The following is a 24,715-nucleotide window of genomic DNA, read 5'->3' on the forward strand; positions in this document are numbered from 1 at the left end:
GAAAAACACTGTAACCTCCAGCAAATCCTCTGTGGCCACCATTTATCTTCAGTTCTAAGGTTGAATTCACCTACAGAAAGTCCACATTGAGCCAAGTTTCCATCAATTTACAGTCAGTTTGCGCATTCGTGAACTCAAACCTCTGCTGCACTAACTCACCGGGAAAGCAGCTCTTAAGTCCCAGCATTTGCTCATTGAACCTCTTTCAGGAGCATTGTAATTGATTTTCACCATAATTCACCTGTTTTCCTCTGCAAATCGCCCTGCTCTTGCAAAATTCACTGCCCCGTGTTGCTGTGCCTACAAAATCAAGTTCAAATCCATTTCCAAGTGTTAGTGAACCATGGAGACACCAGTTGCACTGAATGTTGCACCTCTTAATGCCCCACACAGAGAGCTGGAATGGCAAGCCCTGGGTGATAGAGATTACCAGATGACAGAAACACTCTCAATGCACACCAAATATAATATTCATGTACTCAATGAGCTGAAGGCCAAGCACCTCAGTGGAACTGATATTCTAGGGATTTGGGACTCCCATTTATAACCTCCCTCAAGTCAATGTCCTTCCAGATTTAATTCACAGATGCAATGCCAACTATGACCCATGTCAAAGGGCTGTCCTCAATTCCTCAGGTTCAGTTTTGTTCCATGTCACCCCTGAGGCTATAAATCAAATGTTGAACTTTCACTCTACAAAGCCATTGACTCCTCTTTCCATGATGGACTTGCTAAAGAAAGGAGGCAAGTTGTCTAGTGCCCAAATCATAAAGATTAATCAGTTGTTCATTGAATCAGGCTCTCAAATTGTGAGGACCCCTCCTATAGGAAATGTATATTTCAATGAGTTGGGCAGGTTGCTTGTGGATTTGATCAGTTATGTCCTGGGTTACAGATCTACTGAGGATGCTGATGAAACCATTCTGGCGATGACCTATTTTATCAACCTAATGGCTTCCCTATTTCTCTCAAGAAGCTAGATGTCCAAGGGAACCCAAGGTCTGTAGTGTTCTGGTCCTCAGTTTTCCATCTGACATGCTTTTCACCATACAACTACTGTGAATTCATTGACCTTTTCATCCATCCAGCCATGTCCTTGCTGTTGAGTGCCCCTCCTCCAAGATTAACATATGAGATGCAAAGGATCCTCCAGCTCTCAAAAGCCTACAGCATTGGGGATTGGTACTTTTACCAAAACCACACAGTGATCAGGATATATGGCTATGAGCTAGCCCCATATAGACTGCCAAGATATGTCCCCATGAGACTCTTTGCCCTAGAGTACTTCAGGCAGTTTGGAAATGCAGACATGGTCCATTTCCACAGTAAAAACAAGAAGGTACAGCTGAAGGTCAGAAATCAGCTAGGCCCATTCATTTACAACAAAAGAGAAGAGGCATGGAAAGAAGCAGATAAGATCCTAGAGAGCCTCCGATTGCAAACCAGTTTCCTCTGGTCACCCTAAGACCCCAATCACTTCATTAGTCTTAGAAGGGTCAAGTATAAATTGGCTAGTTATGATCATGCAAGGCTGCCCCACATTGAAAAATATGCTAATCTGTTAGGATGGAAAGAGGGCACACTAGAAGAAGCAAGTAAAAAAGAAGAAATTCTACAAAGAGAAGTAAGGAATCTTGAGAAAGAGGCTGACTTGGAAACTTGTGGGCAGGTTTCCTCCTCTTATCAAGTGCAACTCGGACCAGCCGCCTCATCCTCTGCAGCCCCCAAGCAGGCAGCTAAAATTGCTCCTCAGGTAGCCAGCAAAGGTAAAGAAAAGGAGATGGAACAAGAACTGCCACCCCCTACAGCAGAACAGCAGATGGATCAGCCCAAACAACAAGAACAAGTGGCTGAAGCTCCCATTTCTACAGAGCAGCAGGCTCAACAAAGTGTGCCTCCAAGGCAGGAAATAATAGTGGAGACCTCAGTCCTCCAAACACCAATAAATGAAGAAAGAGGCAAGAAGAGGGACAGAGAGCAAGAGACTCCCCTCACCACATCAACAAATCAAGGGGAGAAAAGGCAAAGATTGAATCCTCTTTCTGAAGAGGAGATGCCTATTGGGCAATCATTGGGTATGGGCCCACCAAGCATGGAGGCATCTGCCAGTTCCTTTCAGCAGGAACAAGAAAGAACCCTTGGAGGAGAGGTCAGCTCCTCAAGCTAGCAAAGGAGGGCTGAATTGGGCATAAAGCAACAGTTTATTGACGTCAAGAAGAGGAATGAGCCGGTGAGACTTCAGCTGTACAACCACTTACTAAAGATGGCCCCTACAAACCAACAGAGGCTCATGTCAGCATATGACATAACAGAGGGGAAAATGACTATGAGTCATTTCATGCCCACCATGTTGCAGCCACAGTCAGCTGCAGATTATATAAGGACCAACCTTGAGGTTCTTGCAAAAGACATCCACCCAATGGACCAGATAGAGCTTCACAAGCAAACGGGTGAGATGGTCTATTCAACTCTTGCAGACAAGACCTTCTTGGCACATAAATTGCAAAACATTCTGCACAATACAACTGCTCAACTTGAGTTGGAGAAGGCATCCTCTCAGGCCAAAGACAACAGGATCAGGTCTTTGGAAGATGGTATTATAGAGCTTGGGCATGACCCAAAGGATCCCAAAGCTATACAGGCACTGCTAAAGGAAAGAGATGCAAATATTGCAGCTTTGAGAAAGATGGTGAAAATTCCAGTAACCCTTCACCCTCAAACAGAAGAGGTTGCTCAGCAGAGGAAGGACCAGGATGTGGCAGCCATGCTGCTAACACTGCACAAGCAACTGGTCCAAACAGAAGGCAAATTAGTAGAAACAGAGGCTGCATTACAGGCAGCCCTGCAGCAGAGAGAAGGAGGCCAAACATCTCAGCCCCCTCAGCCAGTTATAAACCTTGAGGAGCCTCCTCAAACTATCACTCCTCCCACAGGGCAGACAGCTGAAACAGGCCCATCAACATCAGCACCAGCAACAACATCAGAGCAGGCTCAAAGCCTAGACATGCAGAAGATGATGAAGGAAATTCAAGTCCTAGAGGCCTAGATGGCAGAGCTGAATGAAGCCAAGGAGAAATTGGCCACAGTGAATGAAAAATATGACAAATCTAAGCAAAGTGTAGCTGAGAAAACCAGGGAAGTCAGAGCCCTGGAGAAAAAGATAAAAGAGCTAGAGAAAGAGCTCTCCCTTGAGAAAGTGCTAGCTGAGATCAAGAAAGTCTTATGGGCCAATATTGGCCAATCAATAACAGATCAATGGCAGTACATAGAGACTATTCATGAGCACATGGAGCTCATAGGCAGGGCACACAAGGAAAGCCAAAGAGCAAGGGCATCTCTAGGCACCATGCCTGAGATAGCCAACAGAATGATCAATGTCCTCAATAACCGCACAGGCCCTCAGCTGGCAGCAATAGGGATCACCAATAGAACTGACACCATCTTGCTGATAAAGAGGGTCCTAACCTTGAGAAGTTTGGTGCAGACATTGGATAGAAGATGTCAGGAGATGTAAACAGAGGTAAATAAGTTCACTGATAAATTTACAGCATTACATAGAAGAGGCCTTCCCAGCCTACTAAACAGTGCAGGTAGGTTGTTGTCACATGAGAATTATGCAAAAAGGGTGAATACATTTGCCTCCAATCAGATCACTGCAGGATCAAGCACCCTAGAAGAAGCAGGGCCTGCATCTGGGCAGAGCCTCTATGAAAAAATAGAGAATTTATTTTTCATCATGAATGAAATTAGACATTTGTTTGAAGTGCCTCCTAATTACTTCAAATATACAGAGGAAGATGAGACACTAGGCACAATTTTGAGGCATCAGTTGCCTACACAGGAATGGTGGACCAGCATGATACAGACATTGTTGTAGACACACAGGTCTTCATCAAATTTTCACATCAAAATACAAAATCATCGTGTTCAGATAGGTGATACATCCACTATGATTGTAAAAGACTGGGCTGAGCCAACTCAGCAAAGCAACTTGGCCACCAAAGCAACAGTGACAGGTACAGATGATAGGGCTGAGAAAGCTACAGCACGATAGAGTCATAAAGGCACCATTCCGATTTAATGAAGAGCGCTCAACCGACTCACTGGCCTCCAAAAGTCAAAAAGCTTTCTGACAGAACTAAAGGATATTCATTGTGTATTTAAGGCAGCAATAACTTTCTTATCTTCTATTCTGAAAGTTGGTGAACGCAGTTATTGAGCAACTAACTCAGCATTCAGATATTTTGTGAAAACTGATTGTATATATATCCCCTCGCACAAGCTTGCAGAGGTTGTTGATTTTCTCTTCAGAAGAGCCTATGTTGTAAATTTCAGAGTTTAATATAGGGAGTGAATGGAATTTCCAAAGTTCTGTGTTGTTTGATGCGTTGCGGTGTGTTTGCTTACTACTGCAGGATTCATGCATATTTCATGGCACAATAAGTCTTTTTTAACCTTTCTTGTTATGTATTTCATTCCTTCATAATCCTTTCATGCTTTATATTCCACAGTTTAATAGCACAGAAAAAGAATAGTCTCAGGATTTATTCATTGAATACCCTGAATTCAATCTATGCTGTTATGAATGTTTTCCTCCAGTTATAGTTATGAAAGTGTAATTCTTAGTTGCTGCACCTTCAGACTAAAACTTTCACAATGACTATTGTTCAGGAATTCAAACCTGCTCTTGGGTGATATGTCTCATTCTCACATCACCAGCTTAGTGAAAAACTCTTAAATGCCTTTCACTGGTTAATCATACCTCATCACCACAATTTCAAGTTTGTTTCATGTTATATCTAAATGGCCCTGCAGTTTAAAGCAATCTTACTCAATACTTCAAACAACCCATAATCACAGACACCATTGCCCAATGGACTGAAACTGTCTAAGGATCTCATCTTAGCTACTGGAAGACATCATTCAACCAAAATTTGAATCAAAACTCTCACCTCATAACTAGCCTAAAATCCTCAAGAACAGAATTAAAAAACTAAAAGAGAGAGCCCTCTCTGATTATAGGTTGGCTAGAACCTATAATCCAAAGCTTGGTTAGTGGTTACCCCGGCCGTATTCCCTTAGGAGTCAAAGGGAACAACCTGGGTGTTAACAGAGGGTAACCAAGATTTCTATCCCAGACAAGAAATGCTAGGAAGAATCAATAGATTTACATGACTAAAGGGTGATCTAACAACATTCAGTTTTTGGAGTTATAGTTAGCTAGCTTCAACAATTTTCAGTTTTTTTAGTAACAGCCATCAACAACTTGACATCGAAATAGTTCCAAATCAACTAGAAGTTTTTATGTTTTATTTTGTAATAATCCATTTTTTTTAAAACAATTTAGGATATTTTATTAGTTCTATTGTTGTATAAATAACTCTCTTTACAAGTTATTAAGGGTTTCAGCCTTGAAGAAGCATTTTAAAGCATTTGATGTACTTGACTTTTCTAGATCATTAATATAAAAGAAAAGGATTCTGAATTCTGATTTACACAGTTGTGTGTTTCCTATAAGTTTTTCCAGTATTATTTATTATGCTTTTCTTCATATTCTTATGTCTTACAAATATAACTAAGTAGGAATAACTGGGTTTCAATCTACTCCCATAAGCCTCTGAAGTGATAATCTGCAAAGAGAATGAATTAATGAACTATTTGTTTAATTAATTCCCTCTAAATAAATAAATCATCAACATCTTTTGTAAGCTTAAGCATATTTTGTTAAACCTTAGGAACATGGTTTAAAGGTTTTCATACTTATGATTATTTAATTTTCAATCTGAAAACTGTGATAACCATATCATTTCTCTATTTCTACTCACCACCATACAAGTTATATCATTGTGTGAATTTTAATAGAAACCCTCTATTTTAATATTAATATTATTCAAAATGTTAGGCATTACAGTCTTACATTTGTTTCATACATTGGTCCTCCAAATTAAAACAAAACCCCTAAAACAATTATCTTAGATGCCCTGGCATGATAGCTGACCATTATCATGTCAGAGATACAACATCAAAACCAACAGAAGATCATCCCTATGGGAAGATTGTATGGTGTCACAGTTGATATTGATGGTCCAAGTGCATTACTGAACTTTGAGGTTGTAGAGATTGTCGATGACAATAATCGTTACCCCACGTTCCTAGGAATTGATTGGGTTATCGACATGAATGGGGTTATTAACCTAAAGAAAAGGACTATGAAATTCAAAAAGAAGTTGCTAAGGGTTGTAGTGCCATTAGATCTTGTGGAAGGGGCACACTATATTTAACTAGTCCACCACTGTGAGGAAAGCGATGATGAGCTAGATCAGATCTACAAAATAACTGCGCGAGCTCACGATTGGGTCAATCTGATGGCATATGGAAGGATTGTATGGGAGTCGGAAAGCTCCTGTGCCTATAATTCAAACCACGAATTAAAGCATTAGCAGAATCGCCTACATGAATTTTCGACCTTGTGATGCAATACGATGACAAAATCGTTGCGTTTTGTTTTTTCGAAGGTAAGAAAATTACCTTATTATCATGGCTTAACTTACGTAGTTCTATTTCTAGATGAATATGAGTGTGAAGTCCCTGAGGACCATAGGATTCAAGCGCTAGATTTGGTGCTATGTGCTATGCTTGCACGATGGTCAGGTACGCACAAAGATACTTTTGTAGGATGGAGGGATTACAAGCGCATGATGAAGTTACGGTTTGGGCATCCTAATACAAGAATGTCTATGGGGCAATTGATTAATTTGTAGCAGGATCCGAACCTGCAACAATTGAACACATAATTAAGGGAGATGTAGCGCCAATATGATGTAGTCAGGGAGACTGCAGACACCTTAGCACCAGTGTAGTCCCTTGCCAAGTTACAGGAAGGAAAGTAGCTACTGGAACAAGTATAGGAAGCATAAAAGAAAGAGGCCTTGCTAATGGCCAGGTTGCAGCCTTGGTTGGAGGAGGCTTATCAGATCACGCTCTCTATTCAAGATAATCCTAAGGGACTATAGTAGACGTAGCTGACGATGAGGCTGGAAGTAGAAGGACCAACCACTAAAAATTTGGTCAAGGATGTTCGACAGGTGGCAGCACAGAGCACTATTGCAGTGTCATTGATCTAGGTGGAGCTAGGGGATATTCGCAATAAGATCGCGACACTATTAGAGTGACTTGAGGTTGAGTCATGATCTTTCTGTTGAGGGCCTATTGGGATGGGGTCCCCTAGGTTAGTTTGGGGTTAGATAACCCAAATTTTGGTACAATTTTTTAAAACAATGTAAAGTCTCCGCAATTTCTAGATGCGGAGTGCATAGAGGAATAGGACTCAAAGAGGCTTAGCCCCCTGTTTTGGATAAGTTTTGAGATTCACCCATGGTCTGCAGACCATGGGATTGTACGGAAAAGTCTATAAATAGTCAAGTCTTAGTGAGTCTAAGAGGTAACTAACTAAGGAAGAATTTGGAGAACAAGGAGAAGTGGGATAGGGCATTAGGTTAAGGAAGGAGGTTCTACTTCGTGTGTGTAGGTAGAAAGATAGGATCCATCGGTGAGTGAACAGAGGCATAGGTAGAGTCTGTAGCTAAGTGTGCGGAACCTTGTAGCTATGTGCGCAGGTTAATTTGAGTCTGTAATTGGTGAATTGAGATCCATAAAGACAAGTTTCTAAAGAATTATTGAGTATTTATGTTCATGTCTATTTATGTTATATGTTGTTGATGAATGGCTTGTTCTATGAAATATTGATTGAATGCTACGTGGTTCTCTTGAATAAGTCTTAATAATGTAAGTAATGCATGTTTAACACTTTTGTGAAGATTTAGGTAATTTATCTTATGTGTTCTAATGAATTAAGCATATGTGGACGAAATCCAATTTATGATTACTCTTTGTTGCGCTTAAGTAGATAAATTAGCTATTAAAGGTATGCAAGGACTGATCATGGACCTACGTGAAGGCTTGAAAGCCGCTTTAACTGAGCTGCAGTAACATGCCCTAGCAGTGTATTCATATGTGTGGAGGTAGATCCAAGGCGTTGAAAGACATCACACTAGTCTCTGGATGTAGAAACTTCATTCTTGCATCCCCCCATACTAATTCGGGTGAGACTGCAGCCTGCACTATGCAGGTTGTTGCCGAAAGGGCCAACAGTGTAGGGTTTCGCTGGTTTTTGCAACTAAGCCAACATGTGTCACACTTCAAGTTCTTTGGATCATCATTTTACTATAATGTTTGCAATGAAACAAGGAAAAATCTAGAACAACCAACAGAGTTGGGCATATTTGTGGGGTACACTGATACACCTCACAACTATCAAGTGTACTTGATATCTCTCAGGATAAAATATGTTCGTAGAGATGTGAATTTCGATGAAGAGAATGAAATGAGGTGTTCCCTTTAGAGGGAGCTTTATTTTCATTCAGATGAGGAGATTTTGGCTCCAAACAAAGAACCATATCCTAAGAAGACCTATTCATTCTTACCACTCTCAAAGTAACTAGGCCTTGCAGAGATATCCTCTGATGGGTCCTGGGACAATCTCCTGAAAGAACTGGCGACATCTTCGTGCAGTCGAAAAATCAGCTATGGTAATGGAAATGAGGCTCAAGTGTTTCTCGCACCATCACCTATAGGGAAATGATTCCATAGATTTTGGCCATTAAAGTACCTGTGTCCCACATGAGCATTCAAGAATTTAGTTTCTTGGTATTCAATTACCAGTATTGAGCATTAGATGGGTCATGTAGCCCCAAAGAGTACTGCACACACTGGACCTAAGCCGAACCCCCTCTGTATCGGGTCTCTACCATGCTCGGGTATTCTTTTCCATGGGATGATTGAAGGATTTTAAGCTCCCTAAAATGGCTACTACTATGTTTCAAATTTGTAACATGACCGTGGTGTCTTATGGGATACCTACCCCCAATGGTCCTAACCTGACCTATAAATGTTTTGATGGCCCTTGTGGGGAATTTAGTTGGTTCAAGCTATGGTTGCTTTTAAGGGTCTTACTTTTCTTTAGGGTGTGAAATGCAAGCTAAAATAAACTAAGCATCAAAATCTTTGGAAACCGGATGCTTTATAATATGAATTTTATATAAGCTTAGTATCTGACGTATAATTGTGTGCAAGCGATGAAGTGAGAATGTAAAGTGTGAGAATATGTGGATATTTGGTGATCTGTTCAAACATTCCCCTACTTATACTATATTTCAATTGTTCCTTGCATGAAAAATAAGCGATATGCAGATAATGGGCCGCTTACTCCTTTTCCTTTTACACTATGTGAATTTCAAAATAGGTAGATGAGAATTCAAATGCTTTAAGAAATTTTTCATATGCAAGCCCAAGTTCGTCTAACATACACAATTGACGCAAAGATTAGTTAATTTCTTTAATAACACTTGCTCCTAGTCCCATAAAATTAAAGAAATGAATTCTTTGGTTAGTAAGAATATTTGTGGATAATTGGCCACTTACTGTTTTGTTAATTAAGCTATGTGAAGATTGTGAATAAAAATAAAAGACAATCTAATTTCTCTACTAATTGTGATTAGTAAAGAAACTACAAAACCTAAACTGACTATAAAAAAATTGCAGTGGTGAAGGAAATTTACTAGAGGCTGCCCATCACTTGCAAAATGTGAAATTACAAGGTATTTTTATCTTTTTGGAAAACTGCATGCCTTTCACAGTACACAAACTTGGCGATGCATCTGTGAGAGGAAAATCCACGAATTGTGCATCTGTTTGAGCATAAGTCATGCGGTCACTAGAAATTGTAAATTAACAGGTTTTTCGGCCCACCATAGGTTCACAAGGTCCTACAAAACTTCCATATAGGTATTAAACACTTTGTAGGCCGACTATGTAGAGAGAATATCTACAAAAACAACCTTTATATTACAGAAAAGAAAACTGTATGGTCACCATTTCTGTGGTAGTGTTTTTTGTGGAAATGATGTACCAAAGGACACCAACTTAAAATTTGGTTATTTCCTGTAAAGGAGCACAAACATAGCTGATGTTTCTATTGAAGAGACTTAATTAAACAAAGCATTGCAAATAGGGAAAACAAACATGAACTAAAACAGAGAGATAAATACACAAACAATGCTGTCGCGCCCATTTTAAATTATTCAAAAACTTCCATTACTGCGCATTTGATTTTAAATTTGAATCTCTGTTCTGTTTGTGCCCAAAATATACATGAACCAGAAAGATGCAGTGATGGGAACGTCGTGAGCCAGAGTTTGCAATGGTCAGGAAAGAATCATTTCGAAATGGCAGATTAATTGTACTGACCCTCTCCATCATTCACACAGCGATCGCAGCTGCTACGTTCAGTGGGAAGATATGTGCACACCCATAATTTAGAGAAGAAGCCTCTAGAAGGATTGAGAAAGAGAGCGTGGTCTGGCCCTGGAAGAAACGAGCGTCAAAACTGGTGCAGAGGAGGTGAACTACCACCATGTCAGAGGTGACAACGGGAGGCTGCGCGCCGCTGTGCAAAGAGTGTTGTCGATGAGGAAGTGACGATCTACTCAAGCAGGTGACGTAAAAGGTTTAGGCGCCATGAGACACCTCTGCAATATCTCATGCCTCCCATCACACAAGATTCATCACTCTTTCTGCACCACCCCCTTCGAAGTATTGCAACGCCACAGAAGGAGCGAGGCAAAACAATATACTATCGCCTCTATCACAGATTCAAGGTTAGTCCATGAGATTATAGTCACTTTCTGCGTATTTGTGAAAGGTCAGCAAGGAAGAAGAGTTACAGTGAATGACAAGGATAAAAAAATGTACATAGTGTGCCAACGAACTAGGGTTTCCATAATTTAAGTCTGTTAAAAATGTACGTAGTGTGCCAACGAACTAGGGTTTATATAATTTAAGTTTGTAATTTTGAAAAGTTCGCAAACGAGAACTGCAAACAATTGTCGCCATGCACCTTGACAACTCTTCGCTTTTTCGCCTTGTCCTTTGGGTAAGTTTTAGAGGAATAAAAGTTCTAGATCTTTGAAGTTGTTAATAAGCAAAGTTAAAATTGGGGAAAGAGGAAAACCATTTTTCTAATATTTCAACCAAGTATCTTATTATGTTTTATTACAAGAAGATAGCCAAATTTATAATTAATAAAAAAACTTAAAAAATCAACACAGCGTTACAATTATCATTATTTTTTATAATAAATTATATAAATTTAAATAAATATAATATAATATAATTAAAATAAATGAAATTTGGTTATTTCCAACTTTAAAAAAAATGAAATAATTAAAATTTAAAATATTTAATATATATATATATATATATATATATATATATATATATATATAGATATGATATGATATAGATATAGATGTTTGTATAATTCAATTTATGGGTTAGGTTGAAAATAAGTAAAACAATGTATTTTTAAATTTAATTCAATAACTTTTATTTCAATAAAGATTATGATTTTATATATATAAAGTTTAAATTTTATTAAATAACCAAATTGTAGTAATAATTACATTCTACTTTCATATATATATATACAAGTTTTATTTTTTTTTCTTTAAATATCTTTTAAGGTTTTCAAAGGTGTGGAATAATAAGAATTTTAAAAATATTCTGATGCAAGTTTATTGATGTGATAAAGACAAGAGTGGAAACTTACATTAAGAAACACTATGACTTATTTGAATTATAAAGTTTATTGAATTAGTGATTATGTTTTAGATTTATTTTAATTTTAGCAAATTAGATTAATAACTATGATTAAACTAAAAGTTTCACCCAATTTTTAAAACACATCTTTCATAATGTATATGTCATGGAAAATAAACTAATTATGAATACCACATTTATTAGCAAAATTCACATATAATAATAGCTAGCAAAGACATATTGATTTGCAACTTTTGAATCATTTAGATAAACATTTTAGGACTCTCTTAAGGTGGGAGATATTGGTATGGGAACCGGACGTTGTAGCACTCCCTTAAGCTAGGAGACGTTAAGGGATAGAAATTGAGTGGGACCCAAATTCGTTTATGAAATGGAATAGAAAGTATTTCTAATTAAGCAAAGATTAAAGGAAATTCAAAATTTTCAAAAGAATTGCATATAAGAAACCATAGCTATGAAGTGAATGATCATGTCTTTCTAAGAGTTAAAGCTAGGAAAAGGTCCAAACTTTCCCCTTGATTTGTGAGAATACTTGAAATCTTCAACAAGATAAACTTATCATCTTGCTTCACAACTAGTATGGCATATATACATTTGTTTTCAGACAATGTATCCCTAATGTAACTCACATTTCGAATTAGAAACAACTAAATCATTTCCAAGCTAGCAACAAAGGAAATAAAAAACAAAAATCATCACACCCATATGCTAAGATACCATCTAATAAACAAAATATAGTCCATGTTTCCCCACTTAAAAATATGAAATAGTTATGCACTTGAGGTATCTGTTCTTGTATAGTAAATGAGTATTATATATTTTTGTTATTTTATTTTGAATTCAAAGATATTTAAATAGGATACAATCTCAATATTTTGTAGAGTAAATGAAAACAAAAGATTTTGTTGTTATTTTTTTTCGAACTAAAAATTAATTATAAATGTTTTTTGAGAAAGAGATCAATAACCAAAAGTTGTGGGATTTTAAACAATGGACGATAGTTTTAATATTTCTTTTAATACATCTGAAATATGGTCGCAACTCCAATCTGCCCCATTCATTCATTATTGGATAGAATATACAAATTGACACTTATTATTCCCGAAATGGGATTCCTAAATTGTAGTTGTCGTTTATGAATCGTGTTAACGTGTACAGAATTGCCACTCAATTCTACTTTTCATTTTCTTCTTTTATAAGCATTTTCCCGTAAATTGCAATAAATTTCCTACAAGAATAGTTTTCAATATACACTCGTGACATCTCTTGTGTTTTGGATAAGTATTAAATGAATAAAATTTTTCTTCCATGGACACACCTTTAAAAGAAACATTCAAAGGTATGTTTGTACCCCATTCTTAGAAGTTGCGAATAAGCAAAGATAAAATTTGGGAAAGAGAAAAACCACTTTAGTAAATTTTCAACCAAGTATTTTATTATTTTTCAACCTCAACCTTGGATGAAGTCCTCTCCCTGTTTCTCCACCTTATTTATTCATTTACTAGATAGGAAAATAACCGCTCCAAACTTGGTAGTTTCTCTCTACCATTTACCAAATCTTGATAACTGTCCAAGTTATTGGGAGGACCCAAAAGAGATAGAGCTACCAAATCTTCTTCAAGGAGAGTAACACCGACACTCCCAATTTCATCATGAAATTGTGTAAACTTACTCATATACTGTGGAATTGATTCATTATTTTACATCTCGATACTTCAAAGCTTTTCCTTTAGGGCCAACTTCCTGTGGTAATTATTATTCTGGTATATTCTTATGTTGGAATGCAACATAATACATATATAAACATTGAAAGAAAGATGCAACAAGAATAAATCTCCATTTCAATAATATCAAAGAACTCAAAGATGCTTACGTACAAAATGGAAATAAGGCAGCGCAAGCAATGGTGGGTTATCTCTGAGAAGAGATGTAGTGGTTACATGCTTATGAACTATGTTACAATGTGGAATGAAGGCCTATTTATTATTGAGGAACAATTTGAAACCATAAACATCCAAACACCTGACCATAGGACATTAAGCAACAAAATTGTGCATCCCGTTGGGGTAAATTGGTACATCAACTTCCCGGGGTCATAACTTTGGCTTACAATCTCTGTTTGATATGTTGTTAGAAATATATATGCGACTACAATTTTTGACTGCAAACATTGGTCAAAGACCAATGTTTTCCCGTTTTCTAAAAAGATGTCATTCAGGGCCTCAAAACGACCCTAAAAGTTTAGGACCTGAAAAAACTACCAAAAATAGTAAACTGAGCTATAATTAAGGAAACTTAAAAATTGAAAGAAATAATGGTGGGGGTCCTAGTGGAATTGGTTGGTGGCCACCAATATCCACCTCAATCATTCCTTCCCTCTTAGGACGAAATGGTCCCAATTGCATTGAGTTCCTCCATGAGATGGGGAAACTCCTCCTGAAGTTGGTCCCTGGTGAGCCACTTTCCATGGTGGTGGAGTTGGCCAACTATGACAACCCAATATAGTTGGATATTCTTCTTGTGAGTGTTATTTATTTTTGTATCCATGATATTAACAGTAGGGTTTTTTTCAATACCACTTGGGTTGGGCTATGTTGGTGTCATGTGCTCAACAATTTTTGATGTATCCAACAATGGGGGAAAGTATGGTTGCAGGGAAAGAATACCCGAGCATGCTAGAGACTTGATCCAAAGGGAGTTTGTCTTAGGTCTAGTGCCTGCAGTATTTTTTGGGGCTACTCAAACCATCTAGTGCTCAATACTCGTAACTAAATACCAAGAAACTAAATTCTCGAATTCTCATGTGGGACACAGGTACTTTAATGGCCAAAATCTAGGGAACCCTTTCCCTATAGGTGATGGTGAGAAAAACACTTGAGCCTCATTTCCATTACCTTGGTTGATTTTTCGGCTGCTCGAAGATGTCGCGAGTTATTTTAGGACATTGTCCCAAGACGCATCAAAGGATATCTCCACAAGGCCTAGTTACTTTGAGAGTGGTAAGGATGTATAGGTCTTCTTAGGATATGGTTCTTCCTTTGGAGCCAAAACCTCCTCATCTGAATGCAAGTAAATCTCCCTCTCAAGGGAACACCTTGTTCCCTTCTCTTCATCAAACTTCACATATCTATGAACATATGCCATCATGAGGATGTCAGGTACACCCGATAGTTATGAGGTGTATCAGCGTACGCCACAAATATGCCCAACTCTGTGGGTTTTTCAAGATTTTTCCTTGATTCCTTGCAAACATGAGAGTAAAATTATGATGCAAAGATCCTGAAGTGTGACACATGTTGGCTTAGGGGTTCCTAACCTAGGTTCAAAGTTAGTTGCACCAACCAACAAAACCTTACACTGCTGGCACTTTCGGCAACAACACACATAGCGCAGGCTACAGTCTCACCCAAATCAGTATGGGGGATGTAAGAACTAAGTATTTTCATCTAGAGACTAGTGTGATGTCTTTCAATGCCTTGGATATACCTACGCACAGATCAATACACCCCTAGGGAACATTACTGCAAATTTGTTAGAGAAATTTTCAAACCTTCGCATAGGTCCACGATCAGTCCTTACAGACCTTTAACAGTCAATTTGTCTACTTATGTGAATCGTGGAGTTATCATAAATTGGAGTTCACACATATATGCTTAATTTGTTAGAACACATAAGATAAATTACCAGAATCTTCATGGGAGTGTTAAACATGCATTGTGTACATTATTACGACTTATTCAAGAGAATCACAGAGCATTCAATCAATATTGATCTTAACTCACCAATTACAGACTCAAATTAACCTGCGAACATAGCTGCAGGGGTCCACACACTCAGCTACAGACTCTTCCTAGGCCTTCGTGCACTCAACTATGGAGCCTTTCCTTCTACCTTCACGTAAAAATCAGATCCTCCTTCTTTATCCCAATGCCCTATCCCACTCCTCCTTGTTCTCCAACTTCTTTCTTAGTTAGGTACCTCTTAGACTCACTCAGACTCGACTATTTATAGACTTTTCCATATAATACCATGGTCCGCGAACTATGGGTGAATCTCAAAACTGAGTCAAAACTTATCCAAAACAAGGAGCTAATCCCCTTTGACTCTTATTCCTCTATGCACTCTGCATCCACAAATCGCATAGACTTTACATTGTTTTACAAAATTGTACCAAAATTTGGGTTATCTAACTCCAAACTAACCCAGGGGACCCCATCCTAATAATCCCCCAACACAAACATCATGACTCACCCTCGAGTCACTCTGTTGATGTCGCGATATTATTGTGATTATCCCCTAGCTTCACTTGGGTCACTGCAACTGTAAGATGGTCTATGTCACTACCTTTCTAACCTCCTCGATCAAATTTTCACCAGTTGGTCCTTCTACATCCAGCCTCATCATCCATTGCGTCTACTACAGTCGCTTAAGGTTATCATGAATGGAGAGCGTGATTTGATAAGCCTCCTCCAACAAAGATTACAACATAGACTTTAGCAAGGCTTGTTTCTTCTACACTTCCTCTACCTACGCTAGTAGCTTCTTTCCTTCCCATAACTTAGCAAGGGACGGCACGGGTGCTAAGGTGTAGGCGGTCACCTTGACCTCATTGTATTAGCACTGCGTCTCCCTTACCTCTGTGTTCAATTTTTGCTGGTTCGGATCCTCCTGCAAATTGATCTATTTACCCATAAACATTCTTCTATTAGGATGCACAAACCGTAACTTCATCACACACCTGTAATCCCTCTATCTTGTAAAACTATCTTTGTGCGTACCCTACCATCATGCAGTGATAGCACGTAGCACCAAATCCAGTGCTTGAAACCAGTGGTCCTTAGGGAATTCACACTCAAATTCATCCAGAAACAGATCTACATTATTTAAGCCACCATAATAAGGTAATTCTATTATTGATATTGGTATGGAAACTGTTGAACTATAATATAGAACTTGTAGCACTCCCTTAAGCTAGGAGATGTTAAAGGATAGAAATTGAGTGGGACCCAAATTCATTTACGAAATGGAAGAGAAAGTATTTTTAATTAAGAAAATATTAAAGGAAACTCAATATTTTCAAAAGAATTGCATATAAGAAACCATAGATATGAAGTGAATGACCATGTCTTTCTAAGAGTTAAAGCTAGGAAAAGCTCCAAAAAGATCCAAACCTTCCCCTTGATTTGTGGGGACACTTGAAATCTTCAACAGGATAAACTTATCATCTTGTTTCACCACTAGTATGGCATATGTACATTTTTTTCAGACATTGTATCCCTAATCTAACTCACATTTAAAAGTAGAAACAACTAAATCATTTCCATGTTAGCAACAAAGGAAATCAAAAACAAAATCATCACACCCACATGCTAAGATACCATCTAATAAACAAAATCTTTATAGTCCAAGTTTTGCCACTTAAAAATCTGCAAGAGTTATGCACTTGAGGTATCTCTTCTTGTATAGTAAATGAGTATTATATATTTTTGTTATCTTATTTCTGATTCAAAATATTTAAATAGTATAGTGAATGAGTATTGTACATTTTTGTTATTTTATTTCAAATTCAAAGATATTTAAATAGCATACAATCTCAATATTTTGTAGAGTAAATGAAAAAAAATAGATTTTGTCATTATTTTTTTCGAACTAAAAATTAATTATAAATGTTTTGTGAGAAAGAGTAAGTGGCCCGCTACCCACAAATCTTCTTACTCAACAATATTTATTTTCTTTCATTTTATGGGACTAGGAGCAAGTGTTATTAAAGAAAGCAAGTAATCTATGCTTCGATTGCTTATGTTGTATGAACTTGGGCTTGCATACGGAAACTTTCTCAAAGAATTTGAATTCTCACCTACGTATTTCAAAATTAACATAGTGTAATTGGAAAAGGAGTAAGCGGCCCATTATGTGCATATCGGTTCTTTTTCATCTAAGGAACAATTGAAATATAGTATAAGTAGCGGAATATTTGGATGAATCACCGAATATCCACATCTTCTCACACTTTACATTCTCGCTTCATCACTTGTATACAATTATACACCAGACACTAAGCTTCTATAAAATTCATCTTAGAAAGCATCTAGTTTCCAGGGATTTTGATACTTAGTTTATTTTATCTTACATATCACACCCTAAAGAAAAGTAATACCCTTAACAGAAACCATAAATTGAACCAACTAAATTCCCCACAAGGCCACCAAAACATTTATAGCTCAGGTTAGGACCACTCGATGTAGGTATCCCATAAGCCGCAATGGTAACGTTACATATTTGAAACATAATAGCAGACCTTTTATGGAGCTTAAAATCCTTGAATCATCCCATGGAAAAGAATACCCGAGCATGCTAGAGACCCGATCCAGAGGGAGTTCGTCTTAGGTCAAGTGCCTGCAGTATTTTTTGGGGCTACTCAAACCATCTAGTGCTTAATAGTCGTAACTAAATACCAAGAAACTAAATTCTCGAATTCTCATGTGGGACACAGGTACTTTAATGGCCAAAATCTAGGGAACCCTTTCCCTATAGGCGATGGTGAGAGAAACACTAGAGCCTCATTTCCATTACCTTGGTTGATTTTTCGGCTGCTCGAAGGCGTCGTGAGTTATTTTATGACAATGTCCCAGGATGCATCAAAGGATATCTCAACAAGGCCTAGTTACTTTGAGAGTGGTAAGGATGTATAGGTCTTCTTAGGATATGTTTCTTCCTTTGGAGCCAAAATCTCCTCATCTGAATGCAAGTAAATCTCCTCCCAAGGGAACACCTTGTTCCCTTCTCTTCATAAAACTTCACATATCTATGAACATATGAACATATATCAACGTACACCAAAAATATGCCCAACTATGTTGGTTGTTCAAGATTTTTCCTTGATTCCTTGCAAACATGAGAGTAAAATGATGATCCAAAGATCCTGAAGTGTGAAACATATTGGCTTAGGGGGTCGTAACCCAGGTTCAAAGTTAGTTGCACCAACCAGCAAAACCTTACACTGCTGGCACATTCGGCAACAACACACATAGCACAGGCTGCAGTCTCACCCAAATCAGAATGGGGGATGTAAGAACTAAGTATTTTCATCGAGAGACTAGTGTGATGTATTTCAATGCCTTAGATCTACCTACGCACAGATCAATACACCCCTAGGGAACATTACTGCAAATTTGTTAGAGCAATTTTCAAACCTTCGCATAGGTCCACGATCAGTGCTTATAGACCTTTAACAGTCAATTTGTCTACTTATGTGAATCATAGTAGACAAATATTAGAGTTCACACATATATGCTTAATTTATTAGAACACATAAGATAAATTACCAGAATCTTCGTGGGAGTGTTAAACATGCATTGTGCACATTAAATAGCATTGTGTTAAACAAATCATTCATCAGCGGCATATAATATAAATAGACATGAACATAAATACTTAATAATTCTTCAGAAACTTGTCATTATTGATCTTAACTCACCGATTACAGACTCAAATTAACCTGCGAACATAGCTGCAGGGGTCCACGCACTCACTTGTGGACTGTTCCTAGGCCTCTGTGCACTCAGCTATGGAGCCTTTCCTTCTACCTATACGCAAAAAGCAGAGCCTCCTTCTTTAACCCAATGCCCTATCCCACTCCTCCTTATTCTCCAACTTCTTTCTTAGTTAGTTACCTCTTATACTCGCTTAGACTTGACTATTTATAGACTTTTCCATATAATACCATGGTTCGCGAACTATGGGTGAATCTCAAAACTTATCCAAAACAAGGAGTTAATCCCCTTTGGCTCTTATTCCTCTATGCACTCTGCGTCCACAAATCGCGTAGACTTTACACTGTTTTACAAAATTGTACCAGAATTTGGGTTATCTAACTCCAAACTAACCCAGGGGACCCCATCCTAACAAGCCCCCAGCACAAAAATCATGACTCACCCTCGATTCACTCTGTTGATGTTGCGATCTTATTGTGAATATCCCCCAGCTTCACTTGGATCACTGCAACTGTAGCAATGCTCTATGTCACTACCTGTCTAACCTCCTCGATCAAATTTTCACCAATTGGTCCTTCTACATCCAGCCTCATCATCCATTGCATCTACTGCAGTCGCTTAAGGTTATCATGAATGGAGAGCGTGATTTGATAAGCCTCCTCCAACAAAGATTACAACATAGACTTTAGCAAGGCTTGTTTCTTCTGCACTTCCTCTACCTACGCCAGTAGCTTCTTTGCTTCTCGTAACTTAGCAAGCGACAGTGCTGGTGCTAAGGTGTAGGCGGTCACCTTGACCTCATTGTATTGGAACTGCATCTCCCTTACCTCTGTGTTCAATTAATGCTGGTTCGGGTCCTCCTGCAAATTGATCGATTTACCCATAGACATTCTTCTATTAGGATGCCCAAACCGTAACTTCATCACACACCTGTAATCCCTCTATCTTGTGAAACTATCTTTGTGTGTACCCTACCATCATGGAGGCATAGCACGTAGCGCCAAATCCAGTGCTTGAAACCAGTGGTCCTTAGGGAATTCACACTCAAATTCATCCATAAAAAAATCTATGTTAGTTAAGCCATCATAATAAGGTAATTCTATTATTAATATTGGTATGGAAACTATTGAACTATAATATAGACCTTGTAGCACTCCTTTAAGCTAGGAGATGTTAAACGATAGAAATTGAGTGGGACCCAAATTCATTTACGAAATGGAAGAGGAAATGGAAGAGAAAGTATTTTTACGAAATGGAAGAGAAAGTATTTTTAATTAAGAAAATATTAAAGGAAACTCAATATTTTCAAAAGAATTGCATATAAGAAACCATAGATATGAAGTGAATCTAAGAGTTAAACCTAGGAAAAGCTCCAAAAAGATCCAAACCTTCCCCTTGATTTGTGGGGACACTTGAAATCTTCAACAAGATAAACTTATCATCTTGTTTCACCACTAGTATGGCATATGTACATTTTTTTCAGACATTGTATCCCTAATCTAACTCACATTTCAAAGTAGAAACAACTAAATCATTTCCATGTTAGCAACAAAGTAAATCAAAAACAAAATCATCACACCCACATGCTAAGATACCATCTAATAAACAAAATCTTTATAGTCCAAGTTTTGCCACTTAAAAATCTGCAATAGTTATGCACTTGAGGTATCTCTTCTTGTATAGTAAATGAGTATTATATATTTTTGTTATCTTATTTCTGATTCAAAAATATTTAAATAGTATAGTGAATGAGTATTATATATTTTTGTTATTTTATTTCGAATTCAAAGATATTTAAATAGGATACAATCTGAATATTTTGTCGATTAAATGAAAAAATAGATTTTGTTATTATTTTTTTCGAATTAAAAATTAATTAGAAATGTTTTGTGAGAAAGAGTTAAATTAACCAGAAGTTGGGGGATTTTTGAGAGAAGTTTAGTATTTTGCATTAGGTTAATATTTTTACATCATGGCCTATTATTTTAATATTTCTATTAATAAATATGAAATATGGCCGCAATGACAACTGCAATCTACCCCATTCACTCATTATTGGAGAGAATATGCAAGTTGACACATATTATTCCCGAAATGGGATTCCTCAATTGCAGTTGTTGTTTATGAATCGTGTTAAGGTGTACAAAATTGCCACTAAATTCTACTATTCATTTTCTTCTTTTATAAGCATTTATTATTTTTTTCGAATTAAAAATTAATTAGAAATATTTTGTGAGAAAGAGTTAAATTAACCAGAAGTTGGGGGATTTTTGAGAGAAATTTAGTATTTTGCATTAGGTTAATATTTTTACATCATGGCCTATTATTTTAATATTTCTATTAATAAATATGAAATATGGCCGCAATGACAACTGCAATCTACCCCATTCACTCATTATTGGAGAGAATATGCAAGTTGACACATATTATTCCCAAAATGGGATTCCTCAATTGCAGTGGTTGTTTATGAATCGTGTTAAGGTGTACAAAATTGCCACCAAATTCTACTATTCATTTTCTTCTTTTATAAGCATTTTCTGGTAAATTGCCGTAAATTTCCTACAAGAGCTATAAACAGTTGTCACTATGCACAAATCTAGTCTTTTAGATAATTATTAGAGGAATAAAATTTCTCTTCCATGGACAAACCTTTAAAAGAAACATTTGAATGTATGTGTGTACCTGAATCTTAGAAGTTGCAAATAAGAAGAGATAAAATTGGGGAAAAAGGAAAAACAGCTTGTAATTTTTCAACCAAGTATTTTATTATTTTTTATTACGAAGTTTGTAATTAATAAAAAAAATTAAAAATCCGTTCGAGCTTGATAAGCCCAGAGCCTAATATATATATATATAGTGTTTTGATTAATACATATTCATTATTAACATTCATCATCAACATCAACATCAACATTTTGGTATAGTTGTAATGTGTATCCATTATATATTATATAACTTTTTTTTTAATCTACGGCACAAATTGAAATTTTCATTGTTTATTAAAAAATTAATTATTTTAATATTTTTATAAACAAATATTTTAATAATTTTATTATCCTAATATTATTTTTAAATTGATTCTTTCTACATGCATGGAACTAATTCCAAAGTATCAGTTGGAATTCAAATGATGATTCAAAGAATGCTCTGAATAGTAGATTAATCCACATCAGCACGTAGTTCCACATCAGCATAATTAACTCAAATTATACTCCACATCATCAAGAGTTGCATTGGACGGTAGTTTATGCATTCGAATACGAATGCACGAAATAAATTCAAATGGTGACTCAAAGTATGCTCTCAATTAACTCAAATTATACGGTAGTTTCTGTGCTTGAGGTGGCAGCGCATGCATGATGATTCAAATTATGATTCAAAGTATGCTCTGAATAGAAGGTTAATTCCACCCACAGCAGGTAGTTCCACAATAAGTTGGAATTGCACTCGACTGGAGTTCACTTAAGCTTGACATCAATAATAGGGTATGCATGGAATCGCAGAGGGAGAGTTATACTCCAAATATCAGGCAGCAGAGGGAGAGTTAAGTGGGGTGCTGAATCAACTGCAACTATGAAATATAGCAATAAGAGGAGCGTCAATTGGATTTCCAATTTCAGAAAGCAAGCAAAAGTCGGATGGGTGGTAACTTGTAGAGAATTTTTGTTTTCCCTAAATCTGAAGCCTCATGATGGACAACTGCAATCTGCGGCTGATGACATCCCCAGCATTTCTTCGCTCATTATTCCAATGACTAAACAAATGATGAGGATGTTGTCATGCCAGAGATATGCAAGTTGAAAAGTATGTATGACGACTCTTCGCAAACAATAACTGTGGCTAAATTGCACACAGTTGTTACCATGCACGGGTGACAACTCTTTGCTTTGGGTAAGTATGAGAGGAATAAAAGTTCTGGATCTTAGAATCGTTAATAAGCAAAGATAAATTGGGGAAAGAGGAAAACCACTTTCCTAATTTTTCAACCAAGTAAAGAAAACTTAAATTTAAATATATTTATCAAGTATTTTAACCAAAAACCTCTCTAGTGGATTCTAATCATAGCTAATTTGATGGTGAATTCCAACAATCCGTTATGCACAAGTGTAGTTATACTCACAACAACAACGTGTTTGTTTTTAGTTGCATAAGGAGTGGTCTACCAGGCGACTAATTTTCCCAAGAATTGTTTTCCAATGACGGCGAAACACAAACGATTTCCACAGGTTACGACGCCATCGTTCAACGATTCCAGTTACTTGACGACGACGTTATTTCACCGTTTCCACTTTGCCGTTAGTGTCGCGCCTGCCCTTTAGGTGGAGCTTCAAATTTCATTACCGCCGCGCCCATTTTAAATTATTCAAAAACTTCCATTACTGCGCATTTGATTTTGAATTTGAATCTCTGTTCTGTTTGTGCCCAAAATATACATGAGCCAGAAAGATGCGGCGATGGGAACGTCGTGAGCCAGAGTTTGCAACAGTCAGGAAAGAATCATTTCGAAATGGCAGATTAATTGTACTGACCCTCTCCATCATTCACACGGCGATCGCAGCTGCTGCGTTCAGTGGGAAGATATGTGCACACCCATCATGTAGAGAAGAAGCCTCTAGAAGGATTGAGAAAAAGAGCGTCGTGTGGCCCTGGAGAAAACGAGCGTCAAAACTGGTGCAGAGGAGGTGAAGTACCACCATGTCAGAGGCGACAACGGGAGGCTGCGCGCCGCTGTGCAAAGAGCGCTGCCGATGAGGAAGTGACGATCTACTCAAGCAGGCGGCGTAAAAGGTTTAGGCGCCGTGAGACACGTCTGCAATATCTCATGCCTCCCATCACACAAGATTCATCACTCTTTCTGCACCACCCCCTTTGAAGTATTGCAACGCCACAGAAGAAGGAGCGACGCAGAACAATATACTATCGCCTCTATCGGGGATTCAAAGTTAGTCCATGAGATTATAGTCACTTTCTGTGTATGTGTGAAAGGTCAGCAAGGAAGAAGAGTTACAGTGAATGACAAGGATAAAAAAATTACATAGTGTGCCAACGAACTAGGGTTTACATAATTTAAGTCTGTAAAAAATGTACATAGTGTGCCAACGAACTAGGGTTTACATCATTTAATCATTTAAGTCTCTAATTTTGAAAAGTTCGCAAACAAGAACTGCAAACAATTGTCACCATGCACCTTGACAACTCTTCGCTTTTTCGCCTCGTGCTTTGTGTAAGTTTTAGAGGAATAAAAGTTCTGGATCATAGAAGTTGTTAATAAGCAAAGTTAAAATTGGGGAAAGAGGAAAACCATTTTTCATCTTTCAACCAAGTATTTTATTATGTTTTTTTACAAGGAGATAGCCAAATTTATAATTAATAAAAAAACTTAAAAAATCAACACAGCATACAATTATCATTATTTTTTATAATAAAATATATAAATTTAAATAAATATAATATAATATATTTTAAATAAATGAAATTTTGTTATTTCCAACTTTAAGTAAAAGATGAAATAATTAAAATTTAAAGTATTTAATATACATATATGT

The sequence above is a fragment of the Pinus tabuliformis genome, chromosome 8, assembly GCF_031772625.1.
Source record: "Pinus tabuliformis cultivar Carrire ecotype Pingquan chromosome 8, CPIR1, whole genome shotgun sequence".
Lineage (NCBI taxonomy): Eukaryota > Viridiplantae > Streptophyta > Pinopsida > Pinales > Pinaceae > Pinus > Pinus tabuliformis.